Source organism: Canis aureus, chromosome 8 (assembly GCF_053574225.1).
Source record: "Canis aureus isolate CA01 chromosome 8, VMU_Caureus_v.1.0, whole genome shotgun sequence".
NCBI lineage: Eukaryota > Metazoa > Chordata > Mammalia > Carnivora > Canidae > Canis > Canis aureus.
In genome coordinates, this window is record NC_135618.1 from 57,011,286 (window position 1) to 57,036,257 (window position 24,972).

The following is a 24,972-nucleotide window of genomic DNA, read 5'->3' on the forward strand; positions in this document are numbered from 1 at the left end:
TCACTGTTCTACACTGTTTGGTACCCAATATCTTACAAACTATTGTTTAATATATTATGTCCATTTTTTGTTGTTGTTTCAGATAGGGGGTATGTCTGGTCTTGGCCAGAAATGGAAGTATATGTATTTCTTTGCACTTTGATTTAAAAAAAGTCTCAAAGATTTTTTTTTTAGAAATTAATTTAATTTAATTTATTTATTTATTCATGAGAGACAGAGACAGAAGCAGAGAGGCAGAGGCAGAGACACAGGCAGAGGGAGAAGCAGGCTCCATGCAGGGAGCCGAACATGGGACTCGATCCCGGGACTCCAGGATCACGCCCTGGGCTGAAGGTGGTGCTAAACTGCTGAGCCACCCGGGCTGCCCTCAAAGATCTTTACATTTTTGTTCTCATAGATATACTTCTTTCTTTTTTAATGGCTACTTAGTATACCAGAACTATAATAATACAGCATATTGCTGTTTTGTGGGGAGCTCTCACTATGTGCCAGATACTGTTTAGAGCACTTTACATATGACAGCCCATTTGTAGAGTTGGAGAGGAATACTATCTTGGTCAGTGTTGTGGCAGTCCGTTATCTAGGGATGGCATGTGCTGCTAGGTAACAGGAGCATCAGGAGATTGACAGCCAGAACAACAGCTAACTTATGTCTGGAACCCTGATGATTATGTTATGTATTCCCCCATTGGTGGACATTTACATTATTCTTGAAGTTTTGCAATAGCAAAACAAATTAGAGCCAACATATTTATATGTATATCTTTGTTCACATGTGATACAATATCTGCAAGGTAGTTTTTAGAAATAGAATTTCTGGGTCAAAGGGTACATATGATTCAGATTTTGATAGGCACTGACAAATGGCCCTATAATTATAGTTTGCCATTTTACACTCTAAATAACAATGTATGAGGATCTGTTTCTGTAATTTTTACCAACACTTGTTATTATTAATCTTTTTAATTTTTCAATCCGACGGGCAGAAACTGATACACTGACATTTTAATTTGCATCTTGTATTAATTTGATAATATATTCACATATTTTTGATATTGTATTTTATTTTTTACTTTTTTTTATCAAAGTTTGATTTGACAACATATAGTTGTCATGTTTTTTTTTTTAATGAAATATATGTCAACATATAGTGAACACCCAGTGCTCATCCCATCAAGTGTCATCCTGATACTATATTTTTTCTTCATTTAAATTCCTGTTTGAGGGATCCCTGGGTGGCGCAGCGGTTTGGCGCCTGCCTTTGGCCCAGGGCGCGATCCTGGAGACCCGGGATTGAATCCCACATCGGGCTCCCGGTGCATGGAGCCTGCTTCTCCCTCTGCCTGCGTCTCTGCCTCTCTCTCTCTCCTCTCTGTGCATTCTCATAAATAAAAAAAAAAAAAAAAAAAAAAAAATTCCTGTTTGAATCCTTTGTCCATTTGTCACATGGGTTGTTTGTCTTTTCTTAGTGATTTGTTGGAACTCTTGATATTCTAGATCTTTACCTTTGATCTAGAAATCTCTGATTTCTTTATTGCAGTTATTTTATTGCAATTATTTTCTAAGGCTTTTGCTTGTCTTTTTTTTTATTTTTTATTTTTTTTACCTTGTTTATGCTCTCGTTTGTCTTTAGGAAGTTTTAAATTTTTATGTAGTCAAAACAGTAAATCTTTTTTAAGGGCTTTGGGCTTTATGTTTTGCCTAGAAAGTGATTCTGGATTCCAAGAACATAAATATATTCTCTCTCTCTCTCTCTCTCTATATATATATATATATATATATATATATATATATATATATATTCTATATTCCAAAAATATAAACATACTCTTTTGTACTTTCATCTATTGTCTTAATAGGTTTATTTTTCATGCTATACTTTCATCTATCTGAGATCTATATTTATATGTAATATGTCTGCGAGTGTGTGATATAATAAGACTTTAACTTTTTGGGGGCACCTGGGTGGCTCAGTGATTGAGCATTGGCCTTTTAGCTCAGGTCGTGGTCCAGAGTCCACATCGGACTCCCTGCAGGGAGCCTGCTTCTCCCTCTGCCTATGTCTCTGTCTCTTTCTGTGTGTCTCTCATGAGTGAATAAATAAAATCTTGAAAAGAAAGAGTTTAACTTTTTTTTTTCCAAAGGATATAGGGGCAGCCTGGGTGGCTCAGCGATTTAGCGCTGCCTTCAGCCCAGGGCGTGATCCTGGAGATCTGGCATCGAGTCCCACATCGGGCTCCCTGCAAGAAGCCTGTTTCTCCTTCTGCCTGTGTCTCTGCCTCTCTCTCTCTCTGTGTTCTCATGAATAAATAAGTAAAATCTTAAAAAAAAGATTAAAAGTATATATAGTTGTCTCAATACCATGAATTGAATATAAAGTGTCACCTTTAACCCAAACTATATAATTATGTAACTATATGTACATAGATCTGTTTTTGAGACATTATTGCATTTTACTGATTATTTTTCACCAATATCAAGTTGTTTTAAGTATTAGAGCTGTATGGTGTATTTTGCTATTTGATAGGTTAGTCTTATGTGGGTTGCCACTCAATTGATTGTTCAAGTTAAGTGAATGGCACATGTGAAGGCATAAAATCAGGAAGGAACACAATGTGATCATGGTGCCATTATGTCTATTAATTAATGTCTATTTAATAGAGTATAAACTATAAGGAAGTGAGGAAGTAAGGCTAGAGAAATAAGTAGATCTTGATGTAGGGTATATACCACGCTAAGGAGTTTGGGGAGTCATTAAAAGATGAATCTTGGGATCCCTGGGTGGCTCGGCAGTTTGGCGCCTGCCTTTGGTCTGGGGCATGGTCCTGGGATCTGGGGTCGAGTCTCACATCGGGCTCCCTGCGTCGGGCCTGCTATTCCCTCTGCCTGTGTCTCTGCGCCGCCCCCCTGTGTGTCTATCATGAATGGATGAATACAATCTTCAAAAAAATAAAAATAAAATAAAATAAAATAAAAGATGAATCTTGGGGCATCATTCATTCATTCAGCACAAACTGTATACCAGATATGGTGCCAAATACTTTATATTCACCATCCCAATCCCTACTATATTACTTTTGAGGTAAGATCCCTGCCATTTAAAAAATGATAAGAACTAAGGTTCAGAGGAGTTAGCACAACTAAATTGTGGGATTGGAACTTAGATTTGTCTGAATCTTACCTCAACTCCTCCAGTACCTTACCTGTTGATTAATGAACAGCCTTACACCTGGACGTCTCCCCAACATATACAATAAAGATCTCACCTTCTGCTCTGTATGAATTTTTTATTTTTATTCTCTGCGTATATAAATTCAAAATTCATCTGCCCGAAGGAAGATGTATAAAGTTTTTATGTTAGGCTCATTCTGTATTTCTGAAGACTCTGGCATACTTGAGAATTTGGTAGCTCATTTAAAAATACCTTTTGCCACCTTTAAGGATTGTACATATATCTGAACTTTTGACAGACTCACTCTTTCTGGATGGAAACTAACTTACTAGAGCCCATAATCCTTAGTTAAATTCAATCAGCCAACCTCATTTATAAGACTAAAATAGTGCATTTCCTGAACTCTCTTCCCCTGAGCTCTCCTGACCCTCTTCCCTCTCCACTCATCTTACCAGCATGGAGATCTGCTATTAGGAAAGTATTTGATTTCAGGGACTTAATTTACAGGGTCTGTTTTCCTCCTTGAGTTATAGAAATGCCCAGTAGACGAGATTAAAATAAGCTTTGCCAATAAATTAAGGAGATCTCAAAGTATTGGCCACAAATGGAAGGGAATGTCCAAGATTAACTGTGATGAGGTCTAGTTAGAGGAGTAAAGCCCATCATTCTTGATATACCCTCTTCCCCTGCCCCCTGCCGTCCCTACCCACATACACAGCACAGGGATGCAACCTGGGACCTGATTTTGACCCCTGTACTCCTGCCCCCTGGCCACAGCTTGTTGAAAAAGGAGTGGACACTTGACATTAAATGGAGCAGTGATGTTCAATGGACCAGTGATATTCTTCCTCCCAGGAACCTGGAATTGGATTTAGAAATGTGATTTATTTTCTGCTGGTTATTTTGAAACAAGAACATGCAAATTTGGGAGCCATGGGGCAGTCACAGTTGGCTGTTAACTCTCTGACTCAGCCAAAGCTAGTCTGAGAGAGGGAATAAAGTGGACACATGGAAGCAGAGATGAAAGGCCATCTGGTCCCAGAAAGGGAGTGAAGAAGGGTGAGAAGGAGGAAGGTAAGGCGAGAGGAGAGTACAGGGGAGGAGAGAGGGGAGAGACGAGACTGTGAGAGAGAGAGAGAGAGAGAGAGGAAGAGCTGCAGGGTTTCTGACTTCTTTCCAGCTCCTGCTCCCAGTCCCTTGTTGGGAGGTTTGGCTGTCCTTTCTAACCTTCAGTTCCTAGCTATGGCTTGTATTATCTTCATTTTATTTATTTGTTTGTTTGAGATAACACAAAGAACCTTGATTAAGACATGCTTGCTCTTTGGTGCCTCTCCAACTATGGAATCACAAATAGAAATCAGCGAGTGTGCCGGGGTGATAGTTGGATATGCATGGGAGAGGGGTACATATGGGAGCTTAACCTTAAACTGCTGGGGTTAGTGCATGAAAATACGGATCAACTCTGTGAAAACAAGGCGTTGGCAAGTTTTCCTAATCCTCAGCAGACAGGCATGACATCTATGGATTCATCAGAATTTCAGAAAGACTGCCCAATGGGAGGGAGGAGTTGGGACTGGCATGGAAGCATCCACTTGGGGTGGAAGGGGTTATCTAGAAGATCAGCCAAATGAGCAAAGCACGAGGTCTAAGTGCCACAGTGATCTCGAATCACAATTCAGGAAAATGGTGGCTACCAGAGTCTGAACTAAATGGGGAGAATGTCCTAACAGGTGAGTCTAAAGTGATGCTTAAAAGCCTACATGGTCGTAAGCAGAAGGGATTCAACCATAATTACCTGAATTGTTGTTTGCAGAGGGATGTTTTATGATGTTTCACAGGAAATGCCTTATGTTGTCCAGAGGGAGGACTGCTTTTTAGCCCAGATGCCAAGTGGGAAGGGACTTCTTTCTCCAAAAAGAGTTTTATATTGACCCCTCTCTGTACCAGTGTTCACGGAATGCTATTCATAGCACAAAGAATTCATCCAACAAAGTGATCAGACTCAAAAAGAGTTTTTATGAGAATGAGATAGAATTAAATAGGAACCACACAAACACTCAGTACGTTTTAGTTGCTCCTTCTATTACTCTTACTACTGTTGCAGCTAATTACTGTACGCAACAGGACCACAGTATGCAATGCCTATTATTTCTTTTATATAATAAAAAGAGTCTCCTGATTCTTTTTATCACCTTTAATCCAACTGACCAAATTGCGGTTCTGCCTTTTGATTCCTGACCGCTAGGAATGGTATCTCTGCAGCGTGCCCTGCACAATGCCTTCTTTGCGGCATGCCTCCTGTAGGGGACACGGGGAGAGGATCCCTGCCACAGAATCATAGAATTTTCATTGGAGAGGGTTGTCAGAGGTTGCTTCCCTTCTAACAATTAGCACCTCCCCTAAACTTCTTTGATGGATATTTATCTCATTTATTACTGATCACTCCCCAGAATGGAGAACTTGCTCCCTCCTGGGGCTGGCCATTTCAGTGTGGGCTGGCTTTGATTATTTCTACTGACTTGAAATATGCTTCACTGGAGTTTTTATTTTCAGCCTCTGGCACCATACAGAGTAAATATAATCTTCCTCACAACAGAAACCAGCTTACAGGTATTCCATGAGCCCACCTTCCGCAGCTTGCTCTGTTCTTCTGGCCATTCCATGTCTTACATGGTTTTTAGACTTCTTCCTAGGCTGGCTCCAGTGTAACCAGCATCTCTTTTAAAAGATCTGTCACTTGACGTTAGACAAGTACTTCCTGGTTGCCCAGATGGTGAACAAGTGTCAATTTATCTCCCCCTTAATCTGAATACCATGTTATTTCTATTAATACAATCCAAGTTACAATTCACTTTATTTCCCCCATTGAAATCATGTAGCCTATGGCTCAGTGAAAGTCCTGAAGCACTTTTCACATAAAATATTATTACAGCTTCTCTCATTCCTGTACAGTAGATCTTTTGAATCCATACTCATTGACCTATTTATTTCTATTATAAATGGATTCCTTTATGTGTCACCCAATAGTCTATTAAAAGCTTTACATTAATAGATCCAGTGACTCCCTGTTGCTTATAGGATAATGCTTTAATGCCCCTGATTGATGCAGAATTTCTCTCACAACGTGAATTCTGGCATCGTGACATAAAGGTCCTTCTTATCCTACCCTCCAGTCATTCTGAACAATGAACAGATCATCAGACATATACTTTGTCATATCTCTGTCATCGCACATGCTGTTCCTTCTGTTTAGAATGTCTTTACTCCCCCTATGTGTGCCTGGCAAACATCTACTCATCCTTACAATTCCAGTTCAAATGCCACTTCCTCAGTGAAGCCCTCTGTGGTTTCACCTACTCTGGCCACGAAGGCATGCAGTGGTGTGGTGGCTTTCCCCTAATCACACATTTAGGATCACAGTCGGATTCCTGTGTTGAGGAAAGCTATTTTTTCCACATTTACCTTTTTCCAGAACCAACAGTATCAACTGTGACTATTGAGGGCTTTTACTCTGTGCTAGTCATAGAACTAAGGACTTGATAGGCATCACCACTTTTTGACTTTGCAACGAAGCATACGCCTGTAGTGGATGCCAATGGTACTCCGCCCTATCACCATGTCCACTGTAGCACAGGAAGCATCTGGGCCTCTCTGCTTGAGGGCTTTCTCTGGCCTCAGGAAGATGCCCAGTCAGGGTTGTGTAGGGCAGACCTGAAGTGCCAGAGGACTAACATCCCTGGAGCAGCAAAAATCAATAATGAACAGCAGTCAGTGGAGAAGCCCCCAAGCTCCTGGCCTCTTGGATGTGACAACTCTCCCAGAGCTCCACCGAGGAGTTGCCCACAGTGGTCGTGATCTGCCCACTAAAGTGAGCATTTGCTCCTTCCCACCCCGGACCTATAGCCGCACTGCTTCACCAGTGCCTGCTGTTCTCAAATAAACTACTTGCAGGCCAATCGTACTCTTAGGGGCCACTTTGGGGGAATCCCACAGTAAAGTGGCTCCATCTGGCAGATAGGAAAACTGAGGCTCACACAGGTGAAGTAACCTATTCAAGTCACCTTTCCAGGATGTGGCCAAGTCGGAAATGAAGCTGGGCTCTGTTGAGAGCTCACATCATTATCTCTCCTAAGATCAGGGAAGAGAAGGGATCTGGGCAAGCTGGATCTCAGAAATATCTCCGAGGGAAGGTACTCACAGGCTTGAATCCTGGCAAGACTACCCATTTCTGCCTTTTATCCACCACTTGAAAATGAGCCAGTACACTAGCCTCCGAAGGGCAGTAAAGTGACACTGAATAATTGAATTCTGAACAAGCCAGACTAATGCAAATATCTGACAAATTGATTTAATTGCATTCACATACAATAAAGCTGAGCTCTAAAAGGTCAGCGAGAAAATGGGAAAGGACCCCTGGGAGCTTCTGGGGAGAGGCTGAGTTTAATACACATTCATCACATTTTATCATCTAATTAGTCCACACAATGCCAAACTGATAGACGGAGACCTAAACCAGTATATTGATTGATTATTTGCTTGGCATCTATCATATCACCTGAAGGCTGTCCCTGACTTGGGCAGGCGGGAGTTATTTAGCGGCTCAGCAAAAATGGTTGTGCATTTGGAGAAATTGTTTTTCTATAAGGAATTTGAGGCTCCAAAAACATTTTACCCAGGCACTGAGGCTGCCCCAGAGGGTTACTATTGAATAGTCTGCTACAAAAGCAGCCACTGGAAACCAACTTTCACATGCCTCCTCCCTTCTGCAGAATGAATATTTATAAATCATGTGGTACAGAAAACCCTTTTAGGCTGTAAAATATTTAATTCAGGTAATTAACTAGTATCAGCCTTGCATGGAAATACCTGGGCAGAGAAAATGTTCTGGAGAAGTTAATGAGAAACCAATTGGACTCTGCAGTTTTTATTCTGTGGGAAATGAAAATCCGGATTTCAATCAAACAATCAAACAATTTGCATGGTGGGTTTGGGCTCAGGTGAAATGTTGCCACTTTTTTGCTCCCTACAAGGATGCTGACACCGAGACCGGTCCTGCACTCGAGATTTGAGTTTGTGCCTAAGATGTGGTCAAAGTGATGCTTTGATTGTTTTCTTCCTTTGACCTTCAGGAAATTGTTTCCTTGTCACCTGAGCCTTAGTTTCCTCATCAATATAATAGAGATGAATTTGAAATGAGATTGTGGGGACACCTGGGTGGCTCAGTGGTTGAGTGTCTGCCTTTGGCTCAGAGTGTGATCCCCAGGCCCAGGATCAAGTCCCACATCGGGCTCCCTGCATGGGGCCTGCTTCTACCTCTGCCTGTGTCTCTGTCTCTGTGTGTGTGTGTGTGTCTCTCTCTCTGTGTCTCTCATGAATGAATAAATAAAATCTTAAAAAAAAAAGAAATGAGATTGTGTATGCAAACCCCTTTGAACTAAATTTCTGTATCCACGTGAATTATTATTGCTATAGAGATACCCTAGAGCTCTGGTACTAATGTATCACTGTACAAGAAGTACCCAAGTTCCCTTATGCTGACCCTCTATTCTTTTATGATTATTTTTTTGGGTATAGTTGACATACAATGTTATGTTAGTTTCAAGTGTATGACATAGTGACTCAACTTCTCTATACGTCATGCTGTCACCATCTGTCACCATACAACATTATGACAGTACTATTGACTATATTCCCTATGTGACTTATTCATTCCATAACCGGAAGCCTGTACCTCCCTCTCCCTTTCACCCATGTCACCCATCCTTCCATCCCCTTTCCCTCTGGCAACCATCAGTTTGTTCTCTGTCTTTATAGGTCTGGTTCTGCTCTTTGATTGTTCATTTTTTTTTTCTTTAGATTTTTAAAAAAAAATTTATTTATTTTTATTTTGGAGAGAGAGAGAGCATGAGCAGAAGGGACAGAGGGGAAAAGAGAGAATCTCGAGCAGGCTCCCCACTGAGTGTGGAGCCCAACACAGGGATCCATTTCACAATCCTGAGATCACAACCTGAGATGAAACCAAGAGTCAGATGCTTAACTGACTATGCCACCCAGGTGCCCCTCTACCTTTTTTAGATTTTTAAAAAAGATTTTATTTATTTATTCATGAGAGAGACACACACACACAGAGGCAGAGACACAGGCAGAGAGAGAAGCAGGCTCCATGCAGGGAGCCTGACGTGGGACTCGATCCCGGGTCTCCAGGATCACACCCTAGGCCGAAGGTGGTGCTAAACTGCTGAGCCACCCAGGCTGCCCCTTTTTTAGATTTTTTAAACATAGGAGTGAAATCATAGGAGTATTTGACTTTCTCATTCGGATTTATTTCACTTAGCATAATACCCTCTTGGTCCACCCATGCTGGAACTGACCCTGTATCCTATTTCTCTATTTCTCTAGCTTTCTGTTGCCAATAAAACTTCATCAAGAGCTTTCTGTATTTACCAATCCATGTACACTTCAATTCCCTGACATCAGGCTCCCACTTCTAGCACCATCACTACTTTTCCAGAGGAATCAATGGCTTTGTGGCTAAATCCAATGTGAACCTTATAAGACCTTATCTTATACAAATGCTCAGCAGGATTGGCACCACTAATCATCTCCTTTTGGAAATACTGTTTGCTTTTGTAATATTGGTTTCTTTATTTTCCTCTGCTCTAGTATTTACTCCCCATTTTATTTTTTCAGGATCTTCTTTCACTTTTCATTCCAAAAAGTAGGATGCCAAAGGGTTCTGCTTAAGCTCACTTCTATTAAATTTCCCCACAGCTTCCTCTCCATTTTGTCATAGATCATCATCCACATGCTGGTGACTCGCAAGGCCAAGTTCTTTCTCCCACTTTCTTCCTATTTCTCTGCCTATGACCTTTCACTGGCCTCATCATCTCTTTTACATAAATGTACCAGCTTTCTCAATGGATTTTTTCAGTTTCCAGGCCTGAGCGACCCTCTGCTCCTTACACCCCCTCCCATTCTGTGACTTCTCTGATGACTTTTGCTAAAGATTTACAGTGTGACCTTTCTAAAATACAAATTTGGAGTCTCCAACACCTTTTATGGATTAAAAGTGTTTTTACCCACTCTCTTCCCTGAAAGCAAACAATAAACAGAACAAAATAAAGAGCAATAAGTAAAGTTCTGTATTCAATAAAACAAGGAAAGATTCACAGCTCCAAATGACAACCTATGATGAATATCCACAAAACAGCTAAGTTGGGCCAAATCAAGGTTGTATGTCTAGAGCAGATGCACCCCTTTAGAACTCAATCATCATGTAGGGTTCTCCAAATATAGGTGTACATGTTGTGGCTGCAGACTGGGAGTATACATGGGCTGCAGAATCATCCACAGGTCCATTCAAATGCCACACAGTGCCAGGTGGTTTAGAAACTGGGCAGGTATGCCCAGTTATATATACTGTTTACAAGAGGCAAGATACCGGTGCAGTAGAGAGGGGGAGACATGGAAGGACAGAAGGAAAATAAACACTAAATTGTAAGATAAAAATTTAGAAGTTATGGTACATCACTGCAAGCTAAATAGGACAATCTCCCCCAATTACATATATAGTTTTCTTCACCTAAAGGAGGAGAAAACTTGATAGATGGGAGAGGAGGGTAAGCAACATGTTGGTAAGAAAGTGTTCTGAGGCAAAATACATAATTCCCAGTGGCTGACTGTCTATAGCTCACTCTCCCAGCTTGTCCACCACACCATCTTTTAGCTCATGCTTTCTCCAGAAAAAGTGACTCCCATTAAAAGGTAAAGAAAATTTAGGAAATAAAATTAAGAAGTCATATGCATAACATAGCTTAGAAAAATTATGTAATGGTTCAGGGAAAAGCTATACAACCATTTCTCTACAAAATCAAAGAAAGAAAATCGAGTAAAGGATACAAGGGCTCGAAGAAAATGTAGTAAGACAAGAGAAGAAGGAGGCGATTCAGTGTACTTAAGGGGAAAATACACGAAGGAAAAACAAAACCATAAAATAATTTAAAGTTACGGTTGAAGCATCAGTAAGAAAAGTTAGCATGCTGGAAATATAGTTAGGAATATACAAGATGGATTCATAAGGTGAATAAAACTAAATAAAATGAGCCAAGATTTAGAAGAGCATGGAAGGTGATGGTACAAAGTATGTATTATTGGCAGCTTGGAAAAAGGAGAACAGAACAAATGGAACAATGCCACCAAAAATCAACAATATCGTAGAAAAAGACTTTCCAGAATAAAGGAGAACCTGCATATGCAAATTGGAAGAACACAACAGGAACCATGAAGTCTTGATACCAAATGACCGAGGCACATCCTGATGATATTACTGGACATCAACGATGAAGAAAAAAATCCTAAGGACCTTTAAACATAAGAAAACCCCCTAGTCACTGAGAAGGGTTGAATTATTATTATTATTATTATTATTATTATTATTATTTTCTTTTTAGAAGTGTTGAATCATTACCCTCAGCCTTGCAGCAAAGAATTAGGCATATTTTGGGAACATCCAAATGGAAAGGGGATGAAACTCAAAAGTAACAGAGTCACCATGTTTGGTGAGTGTTGTTGAGAACTCTCACCAGACAGGGCTGGGCAAAAGGCAAAATACGTGAGGAATATGAACATATGATATAAAATAAAAGAACAAGAACTAAAAGAAAAAAGACTCTTATAAACCTACTGGGGAAAAAAGTCCATTTTAGAAAGTTTTCATTTGGCTCACCCAAAATGTAAAACACTTGTATTCTATGAAACACAAGATTCAAAATAACCTGATCAGAATTTAGTGAAGCAGAATATGACTGCCAGCAAGTCAGAAATAAAAAATTCTGTACAAAAGTGAGAAATTGTACAATAGGGTAAATTTAAAAATAGTATTTAAGACACTGTAAAGTACAGAACTGACAGAGAGGGAAACTGAATTGAAAATAAAGAGGACATTGGGCAGCCTGGGTGGCTCAGCAGTTTAGCGCCACCTTCAGCCCAGGCATGATCCTGGAGTCCTGGGATCGAGTCCCACATCGGGCTCCCTGCATGGAGCCTGTTTCTCTCTCTACCTGTGTCTCTGCCTCTTTCTGTGTGTGTGTGTGTGTGTCTGTGTGTCTCATGAATAAATAAATAAATAAATAATCTTTAAAAAAAAGAAAGCAAAGAAAGAGGACACATTTTAGAAGATTTCCAGTTTGCAGAAGAAATTGGTGAGGAATTAGAACTAACAATATTATAAAATAGTAATAAAAATATTAAAGAATAGGTGATGACTATGGTGGACAAGGAATATACTTCTAAATATTCTTTTAAAGATTTTATTTATTTATTCATGAGAGACACACAGAGAGAGAGGCAGAGACACAGGCAGAGGGAGAAGCAGGCTCCATGCAGGGAGCCCGACATGGGACTTGACCGTATATCTTCAGGATCACGCCCTGGACTGAAGGGGCACTAAACCGCTGAACCACCCAGGCTGCCCAATACTTCTAACTATTGAATGGTTTGCAATAATCAAAGAAAAGGGACAAACAAAAATAGTAAAGAAATACTCAAAAGTCAGAGAAGATGGAACTGAGAACAATCAAGGTGTGAGATTGAAAATGGCTTGTCACAAGCATGGAAACTGGAACCTTCACGCATTGCTAATAGAGATTGGATTGGAACAACCATTGAGAAGAAGACACCAGCAAACGTTAGCAAATGAATTATTTAAAAAAAATACTTAAAAAAAAAAAAGTAATTGCTACACTCTATGTAGGGCTCAAACTCACAACTCCAAGATCAAGAGTCTCATGCTCTATCAAATGAGCCAGCCAGGAGCACCAGCACATTGTTAAAAGAAGTATACTGGTGCCACTCCCCTGCCATTCTCTATATCCGTCTTTCTCTCTCTGCATACTTTTTCTTTTTTGCACTTATATATTTTTTAAGGAATTTATTTATTTATGTATTTGAGAGAGAGCATGAGTGGGGGAGAGGGGCAGAGAGAGAGAGAGAGAGAGGGACTCTCAAGCAAACTTACTGTTAAGCACAGAGCCCAACTGGGGCTCCATTCCACGACCCTGAGATCATGACTTGAGCCAAAATCAGAAGTCAGATTCTTAAGTGACTGAGCCACCTAGGTGCCTCTATTTTTTGCACTTTTTAAAAGTAGTATGTATTTTTATTTATGTTACAAAAGAAGAAAGACAGATCTCCATAAAATCCAGATCTTATTATATAAAATTACCATGCATTAATTCATGTTATAGTCACAGAATTTTAGACTGTTTTCAGCAGATAAGTGTCATAAAGAAGGAATAGATATGGCTTCCACAGCTTCGATGATGAGCAAGAGAGAAAGTTCCTGCCAAACAAATAAGGTGTACCATGAAATGAGGAATATGATTAACTCTGGATTTCAAATTCCAATTTAAAAAAATTAAAGGCTTATCAAACACCAGATAAACAAAGAACTTGTTTTTTGTAGCAAGCCCTACACGTAGCTTGCTAAAACGTTTGAATTTCAAAGATAAAGAATACTGCATTTGTTGAGTGGGAAGAGAAAAGAAACTGTCTACAAAATAAGAAAATTAAGGCTGGCCTCAGATTAAGCACCAATAGGCACAGAAGGATAGCCTTGGCAGTGCTGGAGGGTTATGTTCTGTGATGAGATGTTTTCCCACTTACCTTGTACATTTCCTGCCCCAGACCTGGAATCAACCATTTTTCCAAACATTGCTGGTGCTTTTCAGTGGGAAAAAAGACCACAGTCTGGGTACCAGGGGTGCTCAGTACTGGTGAGTTATGTATTATTTCTAGGACTCCTCTGTGGACAGAACTAGCACATATGTATTTCTTAAAATAAACTAAATTGTGCATTTATATCCAATTCAAAATCAGATCTACAAGGATTTTGTTGGACCTCCTTTGTTTTTAAAGATTTATTTATTTACTTGAGAGAGAGAACAAGCAGGAGGGGCAGAGAAAGAGAGAGAATCCTAAACAGGCTCCCCACTGATCAAGGAACCCGACGCAGGGCTCCATCCTGAGGACCCTGAGATCATGACCTGAGCTGAAACCAAGAGACTAAACCGACTGAGCCACCAGGTTCCCCTTTATCTGGCCTCCAATTAATCTCATAATTGTATCTCTTTCAACCAAGCCCAAAACTCAGTTCCTGGTGACACTCGTGTGATTACTCATGTGTCTGATTGTTATCTTTTTTTTTTTGTTTTGTTTTGTTTTGTTTTTTTAAGATTTTATTTATTTATTTATTTATTTATTTATTTATTTATTTATTCATGAGAGACAGAGAGAGATTGTTATCTTGAAATAACAGTACCAACACTATCACCCATAATGCTGTTGCTGAAAACCATTATTTCATATCCCCAATCTTTTGACCTTAGGATCTACTCCATTAGGGATGCATGGTCACATCACTGTGATTTAGAGTCACTTGTACTATTCCCTCTAGGTGATATTAGGTCACCAACAGAGGATACAATTAGGTTTATCTGTTTCAATTTACTTTTGGAGTCTGGGAACTGTATTTTTCTCTATTTAATTTTGTTTCATAATTATGTAAAATACAAACCGGGCTTCAAATACAGATCTATAACACAAGGTCTATTCTAAGAAGTTAGTTTTCAGCTCCTGATTTCTCCAGCATTATTTCCTTGCTTAATTTAATCATCTTAAGTGTTAAAGTTCATTCTGTTTAACATGTATCTGTTAATTTAATATACTTAATATGTAATAGCATATAATAATGCATTATAATGACATATAATAATATATGTATAGCAGCAACTCTATGTTATGTATTATATACCATTATTGTATGATATCATTAATAATTATGTTAATTTAGCATAACTCAACACAACATGTAATACTATATTGACACATTGTGTCAATTAGCACAATTTAACATATAACATAGATGTATTCAACACCTATGTTAATCAGATAGACCATATGTTATTTAGACAATGTGCACGTGAGTATACGTATAGGTGTTTTATTTTCCCCTTTTCTTAGGTAAGTGGTAGTGTGGTACACACACATTTCTATCCTTACTTTTTTTACTCAGCAATATATCCTGGAGATTATGCCACATAACACAGTTTTGAAAAGAAAAGTTGTAACTTAAAAAGAAAGTCCTCGTTCAAATCCAAAAACAAGAGAAAGACAGTTTCTAGATATGCAAGGCTGTGAAAGTATTTTACTAAAGCAAAACAGCAAACAAACTCCATAAAGAAATTATTTATCTCACGTGCAGATGAGTTAAAGTAAGTAAATCTTAGAGGAGGAAATTTGGGACCTAAAAGGATAGGCAGAAAGTGATGGAATTAATTGAGCACAGAGCTAAAACACGTAAGTGTTGTCACCCAACAGCATTGCAAGTGTGAATGGACCTTAGAAGATTCCCATGGTAGAATAGTCCTATTTTGAAAATTAACATTTCAGATAAAAGCTAACTGTGAGAAATAAGGGAGCATAATACAAAGTATGCTATTTTTCTCTTGTACAGATACTGTACAGATACTGTACTGTGTTCTCGATTTTAATTCCCAAAGAAACAGATATTCAGTTTTTTTTTTTAAAGATTTTTATTTATTCATTCATGAGAGACACAGAGAGAGAGAGAGAGAGAGAGAGGCAGAGACACAGGCAGAGGGAGAAGCAGGCTCCATGCAGGGAGCCCGATGTGGGACTCGATCCTGGGACTCCAGGATCACGCCTTGGGCCGAAGGCAGGCGCCAAACTGCTGAGCCACCCAGGGATCCCAGATATTCAGTCTTTAAAATTGAACCACAAGCATACTGTCTACATTACTAACAAAAGGGAAGAGAGACTCTTGTGGGAGCCCCCGAGGGCTGAGGTGAGGCAGCGGCAGGTTGAGGCAGTGTGGGGCCTTCTCTTGGACCCTCCTCTGGCCCCTCCTGCTCCTGGGCTACGCGTGTGTTAGTCATCCATGATAAGGTGTCTCCTTCATCCTCTGTAGGACGTCCACACTGCTGAGGTCCCAGGCAACAAGAACAGACATGCTTTCTGTCTGTCCTCATGGGGTCCAGCTTATTGTTCTTGTGACCCTCAAGCTCTAGCATCAGACACCCAAGAAAATAGCCTTCCAGAAACTGCTTAACTACCTCAGCTGTGTCTGATCAAATTCCTATAAAAACTCGTACATATGTGTGTACATACTCTAGCACTTCTGCTTCTTTGATTGAACCCCGACTGATAAAAACACTGTCACTAATCACATATACACTATATATTCAGGGATATAAAAATATCAGGGAAATGGCCTTGACTTGGTCATTAATTCAAGGTATGGATCTGTCATTCACCTTGTATAATATTGGGCTAATCCCATCACTCTGTGAATTTGTTTCCTTATCTGTAGTATGGTGGATTGGTACCACTCATCTCTAAATTTGTATTGTTCTCGTTGTTTCTTGATGCTGTGATTTGACATCCACTGACAAGCTGTGAAATCAATATAGTGGGTAGCGACCAACATCATAGAGACAACACATGGAATAGAATAGAAAAGAAAATACCAAGGTGCATTACATGTAGTAAGTATGACATTTTTATTTCAAGTAGATAGATACGAATGTGTGTAAGTTGTAATGTAAAGTGTATTTCTTACTGAGAGTCACATTAGAAAAGCTGGGAAAATGTTTCTCTTTGTAATAATCAAGGAGATTATTCTTCAGGTCCAAGACTGTGTGTTTTCTAGTCTGGACAACTGCAGTAAGGTAGGGAGGGAAAGCCGTAGATAACATTCTACAGGTCGTCTGACTACTCCATTCCCTCTGGTTTTGTTTGCCTCAGCTTATAATGTTTGGATACATGCATGAACCACACAGCATTTTAATTTTGAATTCGTTATCAACATTAAAACTTTCAGAAGTATATAAAATCCAGGTTTCTGGCTTCTCTTGAAATTTCAGAATGTCTGTTATATATTGAGTGGCTTTGGTTTGACAATAATCAGCTAGGAGTGAACAGGGATCACTTACCAGTACAATGGGCATGTGTTTTGTTGGGTGTTTTTTTAAGGCTTTATTTTTTATTTGAGAGAGATATATATAGAGAGGGTGAGCACCCATGAGAGTGCGTGCTGGGGGAGGGGCAGAGAGAGAGGGAGAGAGAGAATCCCAAGCAGACTCTGCACTGAGTGAGGAGACCCATGGGGCTTGATCCCATACCCTGTGATAATGACCTGAGCTGAAATCAAGAGTCAGACACTAAACCAACTAAGCCACCCAGGCACCCCGACATGTATTTTAAAATGTAGGTTTTAGGGGTGCCTGGGTGACTTAGTTGGTTAAGCATCTGCCTTCTGCTCAGGTCATGATCTCAGGGCCCTGAGATCAAGCTCTACATCAATCTCCCCACTCAGTGAGTTGCCTGCTTCTCCTTCTCCCTCAACTACTCCCTCTGCTTGTTCTGTCTCTCTCTCAAGTAAATACATAACATTTTAAAATATAAATAAATAAAATGTAAGTTTTATTTATTATTATTCAGATACAGTGAGGCCAAGAGATTAAGAAACAGTTGTCAAAGAAAAGATAATTTGTTACTCACATTGGAGGGGCCATGCTACTCCATGTCATGTTGCAGGGTGAGGGACACGGGGAAGCACCAGGGTTGGTCAGGAAGCAGAGGGAGCAGAGAAACTCTGGCCAGAATCTTTACTCTAGTATCACAAGCAAAGACAAGGCAAGGCAAGGCAGGGTACACAGGTTTGGGATTGGCTAGCCAGAGTAATTTCAGCAGCTCTGGAGTGTGGGACTGTCAGTTGTCTGGTACTTGGTTCTGGGGGGATTCCTGCAGGGGAATAGTGGCCCAGAGTATTAGAGGCTGTGATAAAAATTTCATTTGGGGGTATGAGTTCTGGATTGGTTGGTTTGCATCTGAAAGCATGCTAGCAGGCTTGTCCCTTACTATCTCTAGGAATTAGCTAGTCCTGCCAGGGACAATCTTTCCAGGGTCAGCAAAGCCTTTTCCAGGGTCAGGAGCATCAAAAATACAGACAATACAAAGGCATGATCAATATAGCATGTGGGCTATAATTTGCTCCAGTCCCTACCGGGCCAAGCTCACTCATTTGTTCTAAGCATTTGAGTTCGGGACTCCCAGTTTGGTGTCAATTTCCCACTGGTACAGTAGTGAAGGATATGTTTCGGTCTAGGAGACAGCTACTTGTTTTTCAACCACACACGGTGAATAGCAGAGAACATAGAAGTGCAGGGTAGCTGTCCTGCGTGGGAAGTGACACTGCAGAATGGGAAGCAGGGACATGCCGACTCCAGTGCTCACCACTCATGGCTGATGATTTGGGCTGATGGAAGAGACACAAGTGTCTCTATAACCTCTGACTGGCAAATGAGACAGGATGTTTCCGGCTGGATTATCAATAGGGCTCAAATCCCTTTGGACGATCATTGTCCTTGGTCAATGCTGTTGAAAGCATTACTTGGATTTTTTGTTTTTAATTTGGGACCAGCACTTAGTCTCATGTCTCCCACTAATATTGATGCCTTTGGAGTCTGGGGAAGAAGTCAGCATTTTTTTTTTTTTTAAGAAGTCACCATTTTAGGACTTTGTTCACCAGGAAGAAAATATGCCAAAGGAACACCCCATCTCATAAAGCCTCACTGTCCTTGTGCTTGTCTTAGATCTTGAATTACATAACCAAAATGCTCTTTTTCTCTGGGTTCAAATCCAGTGTAATGTAGAGATATGAATCATGTTTCTCAGTGATGCACATAGCATCTGCCATCAGAAGGACCTGGGTTCAAATCCCAGCTTTTACTGCTTCACCTTGTGTGATATTGCAACACAGTTAATTTATTTTAGTCTATTTTCTATCTACAAAACTGGGATAATAATATCTGCATACATTGCAGTGAGAGCTAAGCAAGTCAATCAAGTAAAGCACTTAGACCCATGCCTGGCACAAAACAAGTGCTCGTATATCATGGTGGTTATTTTACTATATTATTCATCAAATATACTTTGTCAGGCTTGGTGCTAGTACCACAAAGATAAGGCATAGTCTCTGTTCTAAGAAAAATGTAATCCAGTGCAGTAAGTGCTGTAATATAGAAAGGTATAGAGTTTGCATGAAGAAGGATATGTTCTTGGAGAAGAGGTGGAGTATATCAGAGGAGGCATTAAAGAGCAAGGCCAGGAACAAGGTAGGATGAATGAGGTCCCTCAAGGAGCCATTTGCATGACCTTGTGAGTGAGTGCCCTGAAATGCTGCATCTTGAGCCTCCACTGGTCCTGGCCCCTGTATCAAGAGAAGGTGCCATTAGAATTAGACCCTGAGTGTAAGTAGGAGATGGTCACATGACTCTCCCAAGCAAAGGGGAAGGTGTCTACAAAACCATAAAGCCAGAAAATAGGATAGCATATTCATGTAATTCATCATGAACACAACATAATGTGGCCACCAGGAAGAGTGAGCAGTGAGACTACTAATGTGGGGAGGGGTCACCATCTTAATCTTCATCATGAAGAGCATTTCTAGGCATGCAAAGGAACTTGGCATTTATCCGTGGCAGTGGGGACCCTCTAAATAACTCAGTAACACACTTAAGAAGAAACATGCAGGACCTTAACAAACACAAATACAAAATTATTCTGAGAGGCATAAAAGAAGTGAATGAACTGAGAAACAGAGTTATCTTTGTATTCCTGATACCATCGAGACTCAGTGCAAACTCTCAAAACTGCATGGTCATCAAACTGTTACTGTCAGACTCAGCATCATCCAAGGACTTTCTACTCAGCCTAACTCCATCAAATCCTGGATGATGTCAATCAGTAAAAGGTACAACCTTCTGTTTCACCACAGTGACTTTGGAACTTGCAACAACTGAGAAAGTTGCAGAGCAGTGAGAGAGCAAGGGCAAAAATAGGGCTTCTGGGCCCTCCTCCATGTATCTGGGGATACATATGCCCAGGAGACCACACACTGGGGAGGAAGCCTAATACTGAGTGATACTGATCATATTATCACAGTAACACTTGGAAACTTGGAGCTCTAATTAATTTGCTTTAAGAGAGAGAAAGAAATGGAGCATTTCTGGGACACCTGGGTGGCTCAGTGGTTGAGCATCTGCCTTCGGCTCAGGGTATGATCCCGGGGTTCCACATCAGGCTCCCTGTGGGGAGCCTGCTTCTCCCTCTGCCTATGTCTCTGCCTCTCTCTCTGTGTCTCTCATGAATAAATAAATAAAATCTTAAAAAAAAAAGACATGGAGCATTTCTGGTTTCCTATGCTGTAGAGAAATTCTTACCTTCCTCCATAAAGAATCAAGAACCCCTTTTTGGGATATTAAGAGTACACTTACCCTTATGAACACTGAATAATGTATAAATAGTATTTAATCATTATACTGGTTAAATATAACCAATATAATATATAATATAATATAACCTGAAACTAATATAGCGCTATATCTTAATTATCCTTCAATTAAAAAAGAGCCCCCTCTTAAAAAATCCAAATAAACCTTATAATTTATAATCATTGCTTCCAATGAAGGCAACCATGTCAGTCAACGATTTGCAGCAATATTTTGCATAACGACAATGTAGAAACTTAGAATACCTAGCATTTGCTTTGTGCTTCTTCATCCATGGCTTGGCTGTTATTTGGCTTTGCTAGGTTACACTCCATGCTTTGAGCACCAGGATGCAGGTCGAGTTCAGGTCTTTTCCACGTGCCTCCCTATTCTTTTTGGATCAGCCACTTCCTAGAGCGTGGCCTTCTTTGTGGTAGGTCACATGAGCAAAAGAGGATAGTGGGAACACATGGCGCTTATGAAGCCATGGTTTGGGACTGGCACCCACAATGCACGAGGCAAGCCAATCAAACGGCCAAGCCTCAAGGGTTCTCTGGCTCAAGGGAGTGTGCTGGAAGACAGTCCAATCTGTCACAATCACGTGGCAGGACTACTGGGTTTGCTCACAATTCAAATGTTAAAAGCTCCTGGACTGTGTGTGTTCTTTGATAAGTCCCTCCTAAAAGTGGTTTCAATTTACCTTACAGGCTCATTTTGCAACTCCAGTGGGTGCAGAAGTGCTCTGTAAAGGCCAAAGCACCTGAAATGTACTTCTCATTGCTGTTTCAGTGGTAAAATCAAATAGGACTGTGAGTCCTCAACCTGAGCTTCCTACTTAGACTGTGATTTTCTGCTGGCTGGACAGCCTAATGCTGCTCCTGCTGGGACGGACAGGGCAGGTCACGCTGCTGATCAGGGCACGTACTAAGAATCTATGCTGGGTCCCTTTCAGTATTTTGTATTTATCTAGTTCTGGCTTTAAACATGCTCTCCATTGCAATGTGGAAATCCTGGAACTCGACACTTTTTCCTAGAAAGCCCATTTGTTAATCCAAAATGAGCCTTACAGGCCAAATATTCTTCACTTGGCTCGGATCCTGCAGACAGCCCCCATCCCCGTTATGCACAAATACACTCTCATGTCACGTCCATGTCACCTGCACGGAGGCTAAGGGCAAATCGCTGGCAAAGACACGAAAATGAATCTGGGGTTGGAAATCAGGGTGCCTGGCTTCCAGGGCTGGCACGGGCTCTTTTCCTTCTGTTTCCTCATCTGTAAAATGGAGATTATAACTGCCCTACTTTCTCACACGGCGGCCGTGAAGACAAAATGAGAGGAGCATGTTGCAAAATAAGAAACACTATTCAAATGTGAGACAATTTTAGATTCTTCGATTCCTCTCTAAATTAATAATAGCCCTTCACATTTGTACAATGCTTCTCATTTTTCAGAGCACTTCCAATTGCACTATCTCATTTTATCTGCGCCACGGTCTGCAATTTTTCAGGGGAGGAGAAGGAGGGGAGGATTGGATCAGTCCTTGCCTAGGGCCATCCGGTAAGTCACGGGGCTGGGACAGCAGCCAATTTCCCCAATGTTAGTCCTGTTCTTTTTCCCATTGGAATCCACTGCTTCAGCTTCTATGTCAATGCCCTTGATCGTCCATCTGGAAAAGTGTGTCACTAATGCTGATAGTGGTGCGAGGGCAGTCAGGGTATAGAACGGTTTGCTCCTGGGAATGTGAGCTTGCGGCACCAGAGAATAGTTTCAGGGTTTGTCCAGTCCTGGGCAAGGCTGGCGGGCCCGTGCTCCAGGCCCCTGGGTCATCGGCAGACTCTGTGTCATCGCATTCCACCAGCTTCTTCTTAGGACAGTAGGACAATGGCCCCCAGTTAAGACACCCAAAAGTGACTTACTGAATTCCCTACAAAAATCCTCTGGGAGGTAAGACTATCTACTTACTCAAAATAGAAAGAAACGTAGAGATCTTTCTATGGCAAACTGCTCATTCTGTAGCCAGAACATAGAAGGTTACAGAGGAGTAGAAACTTGCTTGTGGTTAGAGAATGGATTTTGGGCTCTCGCAGATTTGGGGGTTCATTCTCAGCTGTGCCACTTACTGATGGGGGAGTCAGCTTGGTGGGGGAGGAGGCAATGGGAGCAATGCATTTATTTTTATTATTTTTTTAAAGATTTTATTTATTTATTCATTCTTGGGAGACAGAGAGAAAGAGAGAGAGGCGGAGACACAGGCAGAAGGAGAAGCAAGCTCCAGGCAGGAAGCCCAACATGGGACTCGATCCCGGATCTCCAGGATCAGGTCCTGAGCCAAAGGCGGCACCAAACCGCTGAGCCACCCGGGCTGCCCCGGAGCAATGCATTTAAAGCACTGAGCACATAGTAGGCGCTACAATTGTAACAGAGTCTGAATAAACTTCCGGTGATTTCTTTAGGTTACTTTTCCAGAAATGGAAGTACCAAGTTAAACGATCTTTAAAAACCCTTGATAAGTGTTGCCAAGTTTGGCTCCAGAAATGTGGTTTAAATCTTTATTTTCCCATCCATCGTGGCAAAACATATTTTTGATCACACCCTTACAAACACTGGGTATTATCCTTATGTGATCTTTGCTAATTTTATAGATGAAAAGTGTTTCTCATTATTATTCTTGTGCAAACTTCTTTGATTATTAGTGATATTAAATATTGATTTTAATTTTTTTTCACTAGCAAAGTTTGTCATTTTTACATAGTCAAATTCATTAAAGCTTAAAGCCAATCTCGCTATGCCCCCTCCCTGCCAACTTTCTTGATATTCTCACCCAAACACTATCTTTATTACCTGACACACCATTTGATGGGTAGTGTTGATCAGCACAAAGCTATTTTAGCAAAATAGGGGAATGTATTAGACTGAATAACAAGAATATAAAAAGACATCTGGTGAAAGATCTTGTAATGGGTATATGCACTTGAGAATATTTTGTACATGATATTTTATTGTTAGAAAAAAATAGTTTGGGGACACCTGGGTGGCTCAGTGGTTGAGCATCTGCCTTTGGCTCAGGGCGTGATCCTGGAGTCCTGGGATCGAGTCCCGCATCAGGCTCTCTGCATGGAGCCTGCTTCTCCCTCTGCCTGTGTCTCTGCCTCTCTCTCTCTGTATCTCATGAATAAATAAATAAAATCTTAAAAAAAAAAAAAGAAGAAAAGAGTTTGAATCAACAGACTTAATAAATAGAGTTTGCTGGCAAAGGAACATGCCATAATCAGCATGAAATTTGGATTTTCAGACATGATAAGGAGAATATATGATAACCTTTAACATTCTGGTGACCCCAAAAGGGGGAGAAGAAGTAGGGTAGGATTTGAGAGATGTTTCTGCACAACATTATTTACACCATGTACACCAGGTTTGAACATGAATTAAGAAAGCATAAAGCCCATTTCTCTGACTATAGCACCTACTTCTTGTTTCTTCCATTGGATCAAAGATTTAAAACCATCAATACTGGAAGAAAAGAATGTAATCTTAAGGTATAGATGGGATTTCTAATTTTTACAGGATCAATAGCTAAAGAAAAAAACTTCTAACTAAGTAATAATTAGAAATTTCTGTTATGCAAATCACTATACATGTAAAATTGAAAACTCAACAGTAATGTGGGAAAAATAGTTGCAACATACATGAAAAATAGTTAAGGTTTTTAGCATATATATAAATTGCACCCCCAAAATAATAAGAAAAACACAAAGGGTTGAGCTGTGAATAAGTAAGTATCTAAAAGAAACTAAGAGATAATAAACATATGAAAAACTGCTCAGCTTCGCTTATATTAAAACAAACGTGGGGGCTCCTGGGTGGCTCAGTTAGTTAAGTGTCTGACTCTTGGTTTCAGCTCAGGTCATGATCTCAGGGTCGTGGGATCAAGCCCCACATTGGGCTCTGCACTCAGTGGGGAGTCTGCTTCAGAGTCTCTCTCCCTCTCTGTCTGCTCCTCTGCTCTCTTTCTCTCTCTCTCAGATAAATAAATAAAATCTTAAAAAAACAAATGAAAATTTAAGCGAGAAATAATATTTTAAAGACATAATATTAATCATAAAATAGCATGATAAAGAACTTGCATAATAGGGTTTATTTATTTATTGAAGATTTTTATTTATTTATTCATGAGAGACACACACAGAGAGAGAGGCAGAGACACAGGCAGAGGGAGAAGCAGGCTCCACACAGAGAGCCTGCCGTGGGACTCCATCCCAGGTCTCCAGGATCCCACCCTGGACTGAAGGCATCGCTAAACCACTGAGCCACCGGGGCTGCCCAGTAGGGTTTATTTAAAAACAACAACACCGGGGATCTCTGGGTGGCGCAGCGGTTTGGCGCCTGCCTTTGGCCCAGGGTGCGATCCTGGAGACCCGGGATCGAATCCCATGTCGGGCTCCTGGTGCATG

The 24,972-nt window shown here is 40.5% G+C and overlaps 2 long non-coding RNA genes across 9 annotated transcripts in view; both read left to right on the forward strand.

The window, feature by feature from the left end:
* Window positions 1-24,972, forward strand: part of LOC144319235 (uncharacterized) — an 824,173-nt gene that overhangs the window by 146,350 nt on the left and 652,851 nt on the right. The gene's annotated exons all lie outside the window — the stretch shown is intronic.
* The window catches only part of LOC144319225 (uncharacterized), a 105,748-nt gene continuing 103,000 nt past the window's right edge, over window positions 22,225-24,972 (forward strand). For all 6 annotated transcript variants that reach the window (XR_013385116.1, XR_013385118.1, XR_013385120.1 and 3 more), the window contains exon 1: window positions 22,225-22,465. This is a non-coding gene — a long non-coding RNA (uncharacterized LOC144319225). The remainder of the gene's footprint in view (window positions 22,466-24,972) is intronic.